At 40.6% G+C, this 14,442-nt stretch overlaps 1 non-coding gene across 1 annotated transcript; it reads right to left on the bottom strand.

Annotated features, from left to right (window-relative positions):
• Positions 1–13,786: 13,786 nt before the first annotated feature.
• LOC130958691 (small nucleolar RNA R71) lies at positions 13,787–13,894 on the bottom strand. The gene has a single exon (XR_009077800.1). It is a non-coding gene; the product is annotated as a small nucleolar RNA R71 (small nucleolar RNA).
• Positions 13,895–14,442: the final 548 nt, after the last annotated feature.

Genomic DNA, 14,442 nt, shown 5'->3' with positions numbered 1-14,442 from the left:
TGAGGGATTTGAGCTAAACTCTGAAAAAGGCTGACAAAAGGACTGCTGATGCTGTTGGATTCTGACCTCCCTGCACTCGAATTGGATTTTCTGGAGCTACAGAACTCCAAATGGCGCGCTCTCAACGGCGTTGGAAAGTAGACATCCAGGGCTTTCCAGCAATATATAATAGTCTATACTTTTTTCGAAGATTGACGACGTAACTTGGCGTTAAACGCCAAGTTCATGCTGCTGTCTGGAGTAAAACGCCAGAAAAACGTCATGATCCGGAGTTGAACGCCCAAAACACGTCATAACTCAAAGTTCAACGCCAAGAAATGCCTTAGCTCGTGGATTGATCAAGCTCAGCCCAAGCACACACCAAGTGGGCCCCGGAAGTGGATTTATGCATCAATTACTTACTCATGTAAACCCTAGTAGCTAGTCTAGTATATATAGAACACTTATCTATTGTATTAGACATCTTTGGTCTCAGTTTTGCTTTATTCTTCATCTTAGGAGATCATTGATCACGTTTTAGGGGGCTGGCCATTCGGCCATGCCTGGACCTTTTGCTTATGTATTTTCAACGGTGGAGTTTCTGCACACCATAGATTAAGGGTGTGGAGCTCTGCTGTACCTCAAAGATTAATGAAGTTCTATTTTCTTTTATTCAATTCCTCTTTTATTCTTATTCCAAGATATTCATTCGTACCCAAGAACATGATGAATGTGATGAGTTAATAACCCTCATTAACGTTCTCACTCATGAACGCGCGTGATTGAAAACCACTTACGTTCTACATGCAACACAAGCTTGAATGTGTATCTCTTAGATTCCCCAACAGAATCTTCGTAGTATAAGCTAGATGGATGGCGGCATTTATGAGGATCCGGAAAGTCCAACCTTGTCTGTGGTGTTCCGAGTAGGATCCTGGGAATCCGGAAAGTCTCACCTTGTCTGTGGTATTCCGAGTAGGATTCCGATAATGAATGACTGTGACGTGCTTCAAACTTGCAACCTGCTGGGCGTCAGTGACAGACGCAAAAGAGGGATTCTATTCCAGTAGGAAGCGGGAACCAACCGGTGATTGGCCGTACTGTGACAGAGTGCGTGAGCATTAGCTTTCACTGCGAGGATGGGATGTAGCCATCAGCCATGGGTGATGCCTCCAGACTGGTTAGCTGTGCGAGTGACAGCCGCATAGGATATTTCCCCGAGAGGAATGAAAGTAGCCACAGTTGATGGTGAACCCCTATACAAAGCTTGCCATGGAAAGGAGTAAGAAGGATTGAATAGAAGGGATAGGAGAGCAGGCGTCCGAGAGCTCTACAGCACCTCCATTCCGCTTATCTGAAATTCCTACCAATGAATCTACATAAGTATTTCTATCTCTTTTATTATTTATTTTCTTATTTCTATTTTCGAAACCCATAAATCAATATTTAATCCGCCTAACTGAGATTTACAAGGTGACCATAGCTTGCTTCATACCAACAATCTCTGTGGATTCGACCCTTACTCACGTAAGGTTATTACTTGGACGACCCAGTACACTTGCTGGTTAGTTGAACGGAGTTGTGAAAGAAGGTCAATTTCTAAAAGGAATAATTTCACAATGATGCCAAAAGGCACAAAATAGGAATCACAATTTCGTCCACCAAGTTTTTGGCGCCGTTGCCGGGGATTGTTCGAGTATGGACAACTGACGGTTCATCTTGTTGCTCAGATTAGGTAATTTTCTTTTCAAAAATCTTTTTCAAAATTTTTCTTTTTATTTTTCGTTTTTCAAAACAATATTTTCGAAAATAATTAGTAAAAATACAAAAAAATTAGAAAATCATAAAAATCAAAAATATTTTGTGTTTCTTGTTTAAGTCTTGTGTTAATTTTTAAGTTTGGTGTCAATTGCATGCTTTTAAAAATTTTTTTGCATTTTTCGAAAATCCATGCATTCATAGTGTTCTTCATGATCTTCAAGTTGTTCTTGATAAGTCTTCTTGTTTGATCTTGATGTTTTCTTGTTTTGTGTTTTTTCTTGTTTTTCATGTGCATTTTTGCATTCATATTTTCCATGCATTAAAAATTTCTAAGTTTGGTGTCTTGCATGTTTTCTTTGCATCAAAAATTTTTCAAAATAATGTTCTTGATGTTCATCATGATCTTCAAAGTGTTCTTGGTATTCATCTTGACATTCATAGCATTCTTGCATGCATTTTGTGTCTTGATCCAAAATTTTCATGTTTTGGGTCATTTTTGTGTTTTTCTTTAAAAAATTCAAAAATCAAAAATATCTTTTCCTTATTTCCCTCCAAAATTTCAATTTTAAAAATCTTATCTTTTTCAAAAATCATATCTTTTTCATTTTTTATATAATTTTCGAAAATTTCAAAAATCTTTTTCAAAATATTTTCAAAAATCTTTTTCTTATCTTTACATCTAATTTTCGAAAATTAGCTAACAATTAATGTGATTGGTTCAAAAATTTGAAGTTTGTTACTTTCTTGTTAAGAAAGGTTCAATCTTTAAGTTCTAGAATCTTATCTTGTAGTTTCTTGTTAGTTAAGTCTTTTTAAAAATTAAATCTTTTTCAAAATACCTTTTTCTTAAAACTTTTATTTTATCTTTATCTTATCTTTTTCAAAAATTTTATCTTTTTCAAAATTTGATTTCAAAATATCTTATCTAGCTTCTTATCTTCTTATCTTTTTAAATTTTGATTTCAAATCTTTTTCAATCAACTAACTAACTTGTTGTTTGTTTCTTATCTTTTTCAAAACCACCTAACTACTTTTCCCTCTCTAATTTTCGAAAATATCTCTCTCTTTTTCAAAAATTCTTTTAATTAATTAATTGTTTTAAATTTTAATTTTAATCTTATTTTATATTTGATTTTCGAAAACTACTAACTTCTTTTTCAAATTTATTTTCGAATTCTTCCTTCTCTTCTCCTCTTTTATTTAATTAATTAATTACTAACACTTCTCTTCACCTCTCTTCTTCTAAAAACCGAACCTCCTTCTTCATTCTTCTACCCCTTTCTTCTTCTACTAACATAAAGGAATCTCTATACTGTGACATAGAGGATTCCTTTTTCCTTTCTTGTTTTCTTCTCTTTCATATGAGCAGGAACAGGGATAAAGGCACTCTTGTTGAAATTGATCCAGAACCTGAAAGGACTCTGAAGAGAAGATTAAGAGAAGCTAAATTACAACAATCCAAAAACATCTTTAAGAGAAACAACCTTTCAGAAATTTTCGAACAAGAGAAAGAGATGGCAGAAGAAAATAATAATAATAATGCAAGGAGAATGCTTGGAGACTTCACAAAGCCAACATCCAAGTTTGATGGAAGAAGCATCTCCATTCCTGCCATTGGAGCCAATAACTTTGAGCTTAAGCCTCAACTAGTTGCTTTAATGCAACAAAACTGCAAGTTTTATGGACTTCCATCTGAAGATCCTTACCAGTTTTTAACTGAGTTCTTGCAGATCTGTGACACTGTAAAGACAAATGGAGTTAATCCTGAAGTCTACAGACTCTTGCTTTTCCCTTTTGCTGTAAGAGACAGAGCTAGAGTATGGTTGGATTCACAACCCAAGGATAGCCTGGACTCATGGGATAAGCTGGTCACTGCCTTCTTGGATAAGTTCTTTCCTCCTCAAAAGCTGAGCAAGCTGAGAGTGGATGTTCAAACCTTCAAACAAAAAGATGGTGAATCCCTCTATGAAGCCTGGGAAAGATACAAGCAGCTGACCAAGAGATGTCCATCTGACATGTTTTCAGAATGGACCATATTAGATATATTCTATTATGGTCTCTCTGAATTTTCGAAAATGTCATTGGACCATTCTGCAGGTGGATCTATTCACCTGAAGAAAACGCCTGGAGAGGCTCAAGAACTCATTGACATGGTTGCAAACAACCAGTTCATGTACACCTCTGAGAGGAATTCCGTGAATAATGGGGTACCTCAAAAGAAAGGAGTTCTTGAAATTGATGCTCTGAATGCCATATTGGCTCAGAACAAAGTGTTGACTCAACAAGTCAACATGATCTCTCAAAATCTGAATGGAGTGCAACATGCATCCAACAGTACCAGAGAGGCAGCTTCTGAAGAAGCTTATGATCCTGAGAACCCTGCCATGGCAGAGGTTAATTACTTAGGTGAACCTTATGGAAACACCTATAACTCATCATGGAGAAATCATCCAAATTTCTCCTGGAAGGATCAACAAAAGTCTCAACAAGGCTTTAACAATGGTGGACGTACAAGGCTGAACAATAGCAAGCCATATCCATCATCTTCTCAGCAACAGACAGAGAATTCTGAACAAAACAATTCTAATTTAGCCAATATAGTCTCTGATCTGTCAAAGGCCACTTTCAGTTTCATGAATGAAACAAGATCCTCCATTAGAAATTTGGAGGCACAAGTAGGCCAGCTGAGTAAGAAAGTTATTGAAACTCCTCCCAGTATTCTCCCAAGCAATACAGAAGAGAATCCAAAAGGAGAGTGCAAGGCCATTGATTTAATCAAAGTAGCCGAATGCACTAAGGAGGAGGAGGACGAAAATCCTAGTGAGGAAGACCTCCTGGGACGTTCCTCAAGCAAGAAGGAGTTTCCTATTAAGGATCCTGAGGAATATGAGGCTCATCTAGAGGCCATAGAGATTCCTTTAAATCTCCTTCTGCCATTCATGAGCTCTGAAGAATATTCATCCTCTGAAGAGAATGAAGATGTGACTGGAGAGCAAGTTGCTCAGTACTTAGGAGCTATCATGAAGCTGAATGCCAAGCTGTTTGGTAATGAGACTTGGGAAAGTGAACCTCCCTTGCTCATTAGTGAACTAGATACTTGGATTCAGAGAACTCTACCTCAAAAGAAACAAGATCCTGGCAAGTTCTTAATACCTTGCACCATGGGCACCATGAGCTTTGAAAGAGCTCTATGTGATCTTGGGTCAGGAATAAATCTTATGCCACTCTCTGTAATGGAGAAGCTGGGAATCATTGAGGTACAACATGCCTTGTTCTCATTACAATTGGCAGATAAGTCCATAAGACAAGCTTAGGGAATAGTAGAGGACGTGCTAGTAAGGGTTGAAGGCCTTTACATCCCTACTGATTTCATAATCCTAGACACTAGGAAGGAAGATGATGAATGCATCATCCTAGGAAGACCTTTCCTAGCCACAGCAGGAGCTGTGATAGATGTCAACAGAGGTGAGTTAGTCCTTCAAGTGAATGGGGACTACCTTGTGTTTCAGGCACATGGCCATCCCTCTGTGACAAAAGAGAGTAAGCATGAAGAGCTTCTCTCAGTTCAGAGTCAAGAAGAGCCCACACAATCAAACTCTAAGTTTGGTGTTGTGAGGCCACAACCAAACTCTAAGTTTGGTGTCCAAACCCCATATCCAAACTCTAAGTTTGGTGTTGGGAATACCACACTTAAGTTGACCTGATCACCTTGTGGCTCCATGAGAGCCACTGTCAAGCTATTGACATTAAAGAAGCGCTTGTTGGGAGGCAACCCAATTTTATTTATCTAATTTTATTTTATTTTATTCCTTTGTTATTTTTGTGTTTAATTAGGTACATGATCATGAGGAGTCACGAAAAAAATCAAAAAAAATTAAAAACAGAGTCAAAAACAGAAGAAAAAAATTTTCACCCTGGAGGACGCACGGGCTGGCGTTCAGCGCCCAGAAGGAGCATCTGGCTGGCGTTCAACGCCAGAACAGAGCATCTTTCTGGCGCTGAACGCCCAAAACAAGCTACATCCTGGCGTTTAACGCCAGAATGCGCACACAGAGGACAATCTGGCGCTGAACGCCAGAAACAAGCTTGAAACTGGCGTTCAACGCCAGAAACAAGCATCACATGGGCGTTTAACGCCCAGAACGTGCATCAATGGGCGTTTAAACGCCAGAATAATGCATGAAGGCATGTTACATGCCTATATGGTGAAGGAATGGTATTTGTTTTCACCTCAGGATCTGTGGACCCCACAGGATCCTCACCTCAGGATCTGTGGACCCCACAGGATCCCCACCTAACATATTCCCACCTTACTTCCCAATCCTAGTTTTTGTGATGTGATTCCCCATGTCACAATTCCCAACATCTTCTTCATCAATCACCTCTTCTCCTCTTCCCAATTACCCCATTCACCATTCACATCAACCTCCTCTTCCCCATAAACCCCACCTACCTCCATCAAATTCAAATTCAATTTCCCACCCAAAATGGCCGAACCTATCCCTCCCCCCTCCCTATAAATACCCTTCTTTTCTTTTACATTTTCACACAACACAAACCCACATTCTCCAACATAGCCGAACCCTCTCTTCTCCCTCTCTACCATATTTTCTTCTTCTTCTTCTACTCTTCTTTTCTTTTTTGCTTGGGGACAAGCAAATTTTAAGTTTGGTGTGGTAAAAAGCCTAAGCTTTTTGTTTTTCATTCACCATCAATGGCACCCAAGACCGGAGTTTCCTCAAGAAAAGGGAAAGGGAAAGCAAAAGCTTCCACTTCCGAGTCATGGGAGAAAGAGAGATTCATCTCCAAAAGCCATCAAGACCACTTCTATGATGTTGTGGCAAAGAAGAAAGTGATTCCTGAGGTCCCTTTCAAACTCAAGAAAAATGAGTATCCGGAGATCCGACATGAAATTCAAAGAAGAGGTTGGGAAGTCTTAGCCAACCCCATGCAACAAGTCGGATTATTGATGGTCCAAGAGTTCTATGCCAATGCATGGATCACTAGGAACCATGACCAAAGTATGAACCCAAGCCCAAAGAATTATCTCACAATGGTTAGGGGGAAATACTTGGATTTCAGTCCGGAAAATGTGAGGTTGGCGTTTCATTTGCCTATGATGCAAGGTGATGAACACCCCTACACAAGAAGGGTCAACTTTAACCAAAGGTTGGACCAAGTCCTTATGGACATATGTGTGGAAGGCGCCCAATGGAGAGTAGACTCCAAAGGCAAGCCAGTCCAACTAAGAAGACTGGACCTCAAGCCTGTAGCTAGAGGATGGTTGGAGTTCATTCAAAGATCCATCATCCCTACAAGCAACCGATCTGAAGTTACTGTGGATCGGGCCATCATGGTTCATAGCATCATGATTGGTGAAGAAGTAGAGGTTCATGAAGTCATCTCCAATGAACTCTACAAAATAGCTGACAAGCCTTCATACATGGCACGGCTAGCCTTCCCCCACCTTATATGCCATCTATGTTACTCAGCTGGAGTTATCATAGAAGGAGATGTCTCCATTGAAGAAGACAAGCCCATTACCAAGAAAAAGATGGAGCAAACAAGGGAAGCTCCTCACGGCCTCCAAGAAGAACATGAGGAAGCGCATCATCAACAAATGCCTCAAGGAATGCACTTTTCTCCTAACAACTATTGGGAGCAACTCAACACCTCCTTAGAGGATTTGAGCCATAATGTTGAACAACTAAGGGTGGAACATCATGAACACGCCCTCACTCTCCAAGAAATAAGAGAAGATCAAAGAGCAATGAGGGAGGAGCAACAAAGGCAAGGAAGGGACATAGAAGAGTTGAAGAACATCATTGGTCCTTCAAGAAGAAGATGCCACTAAGGTGGATTCATTCCTTGTTCTTTATTTCTTTCTGTTTTCGGTTTTTAATGCTATGTTTATCTATGTTTTTGTGTCTCTATTTCATGATCATTAGTGTGTAACCATGCCTTAAAGCTATGAATAAAATCCATTAGTCCTTCACCTCTCTTAAAAGAAAAATGTTTTAATTCAAAAGAACAAGAAGTACATAATTTTCGAAATTATTAGTGAATTTAGTTTAATTATATTGGTGTGGTGGCAATAATTTTTGTTTTCTGAATGAATGATTGAACAGTGCATATGTCTTTTGATCTTGTTGTTTATGAGTGTTTAAAATTGTTGGCTCTTGAAAGAATGAGGAACAAAGAAAAATGTTATTGATGATCTGAAAAACATCATGAAATTGATTCTTGAAGCAAGAAAAAGCAGTGAAAAAAAAAAAAGAAGAGGCGAAAATTCTAAAGCAAGGATCCAAGGCTTTGAGCATCAATGGATAGGAGGGCCCAAGGAAATTAAATCCGGGCCTAAGCGGCTAAATCAAGCTGTCCCTAACCATGTGCTTGTGTCATGAAGGTCCAAGTGAAAAGCTTGAGACTGAGTGGTTAAAGTCGTGATCCAAAGCAAAGAGTGTGCTTAAGAGCTCTGGACACCACTAATTGGGGACTTTAGCAAAGCTAAGTCACAATCTGAAAAGGTTCACCCAGTTATGTGTCTGTGGCATTTGTGTATCCGGTGGTAATACTGGAAGACAAAGTGCTTAGGGCCACAGCCAAGACTCATAAGTAGCTGTGTTCAAGAATCAACATGCTTAACTAGGAAAGTCAATAACACTATCCCAAATTCTAAATTCCCCAGAGACGCCAATACCTCTAAACTACAAAGGAAAAAGTGAGATGCCAAAGCTGTTCAGAAGCAAAAAGCTACAAGTCCCGCTCATGTAATTAAATTAATATTCATTGATATTTTGGACTTTATAGTATATTCTCTTTTTTTTATCCTATTTGATTTTCAGTTGCTTGGGGACAAGCAACAATTTAAGTTTGGTGTTGTGATGAGCGGATAATTTATACGCTTTTTGGCATAGTTTTTACATAGTTTTTAATAAGTTTAAGCTACTTTTAGGGATGTTTTCATTAGTTTTTATGTTAAATTCACATTTCTAGACTTTACTATGAGTTTGTGTGTTTTTCTGTGATTTCAGGTAAATTCTGACTGAAATTGAGGGATTTGAGCTAAACTCTGAAAAAGGCTGACAAAAGGACTGCTGATGCTGTTGGATTCTGACCTCCCTGCACTCGAATTGAATTTTCTGGAGCTACAGAACTCCAAATGGCGCGCTCTCAACGGCGTTGGAAAGGAGACATCCAGGGCTTTCCAGCAATATATAATAGTCCATACTTTGTTCGAAGATTGATGACGTAACTTGGCGTTAAACGCCAAGTTCATGCTGCTGTCTGGAGTAAAACGCCAGAAAAACGTCATGATCCGGAGTTGAACGCCCAAAACACGTCATAACTCAAAGTTCAACGCCAAGAAATGCCTTAGCTCGTGGATTGATCAAGCTCAGCCCAAGCACACACCAAGTGGGCCCCGGAAGTGGATTTATGCATCAATTACTTACTCATGTAAACCCTAGTAGCTAGTCTAGTATATATAGAACACTTATCTATTGTATTAGACATCTTTGGTCTCAGTTTTGCTTTATTCTTCATCTTAGGAGATCATTGATCACGTTTTAGGGGGCTGGCCATTCGGCCATGCCTGGACCTTTTGCTTATGTATTTTCAACGGTGGAGTTTCTGCACACCATAGATTAAGGGTGTGGAGTTCTGCTGTACCTCAAAGATTAATGAAGTTCTATTTTCTTTTATTCAATTCCTCTTTTATTCTTATTCCAAGATATTCATTCGTACCCAAGAACATGATGAATGTGATGAGTTAATAACCCTCATTAACGTTCTCACTCATGAACGCGCGTGATTGACAACCACTTACGTTCTACATGCAACACAAGCTTGAATGTGTATCTCTTAGATTCCCCAACAGAATCTTCGTGGTATAAGCTAGATGGATGGCGGCATTTATGAGGATCCAGAAAGTCCAACCTTGTCTGTGGTGTTCCGAGTAGGATCCTGGGAATCCGGAAAGTCTCACCTTGTCTGTGGTATTCCGAGTAGGATTCCGGTAATGAATGACTGTGACGTGCTTCAAACTTGCAACCTGCTGGGCGTCAGTGACAGACGCAAAAGAGGGATTCTATTCCAGTAGGAAGCGGGAACCAACCGGTGATTGGCCGTACTGTGACAGAGTGCGTGAGCATTAGCTTTCACTGCGAGGATGGGATGTAGCCATCAGCCATGGGTGATGCCTCCAGACTGGTTAGCTGTGCGAGTGACAGCCGCATAGGATATTTCCCCGAGAGGAATGAAAGTAGCCACAGTTGATGGTGAACCCCTATACAAAGCTTGCCATGGAAAGGAGTAAGAAGGATTGAATAGAAGGGATAGGAGAGCAGGCGTCCGAGAGCTCTACAGCACCTCCATTCCGCTTATCTGAAATTCCTACCAATGAATCTACATAAGTATTTCTATCTCTTTTATTATTTATTTTCTTATTTCTATTTTCGAAACCCATAAATCAATATTTAATCCGCCTAACTGAGATTTACAAGGTGACCATAGCTTGCTTCATACCAACAATCTCTGTGGATTCGACCCTTACTCACGTAAGGTTATTACTTGGACGACCCAGTACACTTGCTGGTTAGTTGAACGGAGTTGTGAAAGAAGGTCAATTTCTAAAAGGAATAATTTCACAATGATGCCAAAAGGCACAAAATAGGAATCACAATTTCGTCCACCATACCCAGAGAAGGGTCGAACAGGAGAAGCAGTTGAGGTATGATGACTTGCATCATCTACCCTTTTTTCTTGTCTAAAAAGGCCCATAAAAGAGCATAATCTCATTTAATCATTGCAATTTATGAGTTAATTAATGAATATTATGGTACATTGCTTTGAAATGGGGTTGTGCTAAATTTCAGGTAAAAAAGAGCAACAAAAAGGGAAGAAAAACAACAAAACAAGCTGGGCGTGTGAAACTGGCGTGCCACTTGGAACAAACGCCAAAAAATTGTATGGGCGTGGCACGCCAGGAGCTGGGCGTGGCACGCTGGTGTTGAAGTCCAGAGGGGATTCTCAAGCAATTACATGGGAGTGGCACGCCAGGAGCTGGGCGTGGCACGCCAGTGTAGTTTACCAGAGAGCAATAATGAAGGCCACTAAAGGGGCATGGCACGCCTAGCCCATCACATACTATGGGTGTGCCACTTGAGCCATGGGGCGTGGCACGCCAGTTCATCACTCCAGAAGGGATCATCACTTGGGCGTGCCACTTGGTATCGAAGGCGTAGCATGCCAGCTTCAAAAGTCACTTGGGCGTGCCACTTGAAGAGCCAGGCGTGGCACGCCAAGCTTAAAAGAGCCACACAAAAGGGGCGTGCCACTTGAGCATCAAGGCGTGGCACGCTAGTACAAATTTTCAGAGATGAAGACAAAGGCCCAAGCATTGGGGGTGCCACTTGAGCATCCAGGCATGGCACGCCAACACTTAAGGAAGCCAAAGCAAAGCTGGGCGTGCCACTTGGTATCGAAGGCGTTGCACGCCAGCTCTAGAATTTCAGTTGGGCGTGCCACTTGAAGGACCAGGCGTGGCACGCCAGTTATATTTTTCAGAGAGGGAGATGGGAGGCCAACCATATGGGCATGCCACTCGGTGTCGAAGGTGTGGCACGCCAGCCATCATTTCTCACTTAGGCGTGCCACTTGAGTCTCAGGCGTGGCATGGCAGCATCACCAATCAATAAGAAGAAGACCTGGGCGTGCCAATTGACTCCTGGGCGTGGCACGCCAGAGAAGGAACCAAGCACACAAATGGGCGTGGCACACCAGACCCTGGGAGTGCCACGCTAGTTTGATTTTCCAGAGAGAAGGACCAAGCACACATAGTGGGCATGGCACGCCAGACCTCGGCATGCCACGCTAGTTCAACTTTCCAGAAGCAAGAAGAAGAATGAGAAGGTCTGGGCGTGCCACTTGAGGTCGAAGGCGTGGCATGCCAGGCTACACAAGTGCTTAAAGAACCCTGGGCGTGCCACTTGGGCTCGTAGGCGTGGCATGCTAGGGATGCCATGAAGGGTGGCGTGCCACTTGAAGAGTTGGGCGTGGCACGCCAAGCCAGATTTAGAGCTGGGCGTGGCACGCCACTGAAGCACTAGTCACACGCCAGCTGGGAGATCACGTTTATTGAGTTTCTTTTCCCTCCAAGTTGTATTTTCCTTTTCACTTTTGTATTTTCTTTATTTCTAGTGCTAGGAGTAGTATAAAAAATCCCTAAAGTACTGAGATAGGGGTTAAACAGTTAGGAAGCTAAGTTGGGGAGTAGAGTTTTTAGTTAGATTCACTTTTTTCACTTTATCATCTCTTCCATCTCTGGTACTTTTCTCTGAGCTATGAGTAGCTAAATTCCCTTTCATTGAGAGAGGGAGCTCTGTTTTACTTGATGGATTAATGATAGTTAATTTCTTCTTCTCTTCATCATCTCTTTGATTTGCTAGAAGGAATTTTGCTTTAATGACTAGTGTTCAATTATCTTAGAAAAGAGATTGAATGCAAAATGGGTTTCATGGGAACCTTGGAAAAGGAAACATGAAACCATGCTAGAAATCCCTTCTCACACTTGAGTAGGATCTGGGTTTTGGTGTTTGGATATGGTGACATATAATCCTCCTTCTACTTGGACCTATGATGATGTGTGGTATAATCAGAGACCAAGCATATCTCTCTTCATGAGCAATTAGACCAAGGAATTGGCTATTGATCAAGATCTGAGAGATTGAGTCACCAAGGGATTGGGGCTCAATCAATCATGATTGCCAAGAGGTCAATGAGTTGCATGATTGAAGAGGATATGAGCTGGATTTAATCCAAAGAGACAACATCTCCTGATCTCAGTGAATTCCCCTATTCTTATCTTCTATATTCTTTATAGCTTTCTTTACATTCTGCAAATCCCCATTCCCATTTACAATTAAGTCATATATGTTTCTGTAGTTTACATTATTGCCATTTCTTCTTTTGCACTTTTTTGCTTTTATTTACCTTTGAGCCATTTATGTTTCGGCCGATTTATAATTTTGCAATCACAATCTATTCTGTTTAGCTTGACTAATTCACCAATTGATTAAAATTGCTAAAATCTACCAATTTCTATGGATACGATCCCACTCCATTGTGGGTTATTACTTGAGGATAATTTTGGTGCAGTTGCCAAAAGAACGGATTCATTATTTTCTTTATAGGGAGTGAAATCCAGTCATCAAGTTTTATGGCGCTGTTGCCGGGGATTGGTTTGAATTTGACAATGATTAAATTGATTAGAGAGCTAGATTAAGCATTTTAATTACCTTGTTATTCTTCTTTTAATTTTTTTCTTTTCCATTCTGTTTTATTTTTAATTTGATCATTTCAGTTATTCATTGTTCATATTTCCATTCTTCGAACTATTTGATTAATTGCATCAACCAAGCTAACCACTAATCTTAACTAGAGTGATTCCTTCACTTGTCCTCTACTTGCTGTTTGTTGAATGTATGATAGGTAGAAGGGGAGAAACTTCATCCTCCTTTGATAGTGACCTGAGAGGACCTTCCTTAGATTAAGGAGGGAAGCAAGAGGCAAAGGCATAGTTGGAGAGGAAGTAGTGGAGGAAGATCTGAAAACTACTATGGTGGAAGAGGTGCATAACAATGTTGAAGAGGATGCTGGCAATCATGTTGGGCAAGAGAGGAGAGTTTTAGGTTCCTACATCAACCTAAATCCAGGAAACTGCGGCAGCAGCATTCTGAAGCCAACAATCCATGCTAACAACTTTGAGTTGAAACCTCAACTCTTCACACTTGTCCAGAATAATTGTTCATATGGAGGAGGTACCCAAGAGGACCCAAACCAACATCTCACTACATTCTTGAGGATCTGTGATACTGTAAAGTCGATTGGTGTACACCCTGACACCTACAAGCTACTTTTGTTCCCTTTCTCACTCAGAGATAATGCAACAAAGTGGTTGGAAGCATTTTCCAAGGAGAGCTTGACTACATGGGATAATGTTGTGAACAATTTTCTAGTAAGATTCTACCCTCCACAGAGTGTCAACAGACTAAGAGCTGAGGTGAAAACTTTCAGACAGCAAGATGGTGAAACACTTTATGAGGCCTGGGACAGGTTCAAAGATTTTACAAGGAAATGCCCACCGGATATGTTCAATGAGTGGGTGTAACTACACATCTTCTATGAAAGGCTGTCATATGAGTCAAAGCAAGTAGTAGATCATTCTTCAGGTAGCTCACTCAACAAGAAGAAAACCATTGAAGAAGCCATAGATGTCATAGAGACTGTTGCTGAGAATGAGTATTTCTATGCTTCAGACAGAACTCAAAAGAGAAGAGTGATGAAGCTCAATTTCATGGTTGCCCTGCTAGCCCCAAACAAAGTGATCACTGCACAACTAGCAGCCTTGACCAAGAAGGTCGAAAAGAATCAAGTCTCAGCCATTCAAGTCCAAGCCCCTCAACAAGAAGGAGATGCACCAGAAGTTGAATGTGAATGGGAGCAAGCTAACTATGTGAACAACCCTTCCAAACTACCATATGATCCAAACTCTAAGACATACAACTCAGGATGGAGGAACCACCCAAATTTTGGGTGGGAGAACCAACAAAGCCACAACGAAGATCACAACAAACCTTACCCATCTAACCAGTACAACAGCCAAAATCCCAACCATCAATTAGGCAACAATAGACCCTACCA

This window comes from Arachis stenosperma, chromosome 10 (genome assembly GCF_014773155.1).
Source record: "Arachis stenosperma cultivar V10309 chromosome 10, arast.V10309.gnm1.PFL2, whole genome shotgun sequence".
NCBI lineage: Eukaryota > Viridiplantae > Streptophyta > Magnoliopsida > Fabales > Fabaceae > Arachis > Arachis stenosperma.
The sequence above is the reverse complement of the archived record's forward strand: the minus strand, read 5'-3'. Positions and strand labels throughout refer to the sequence as shown.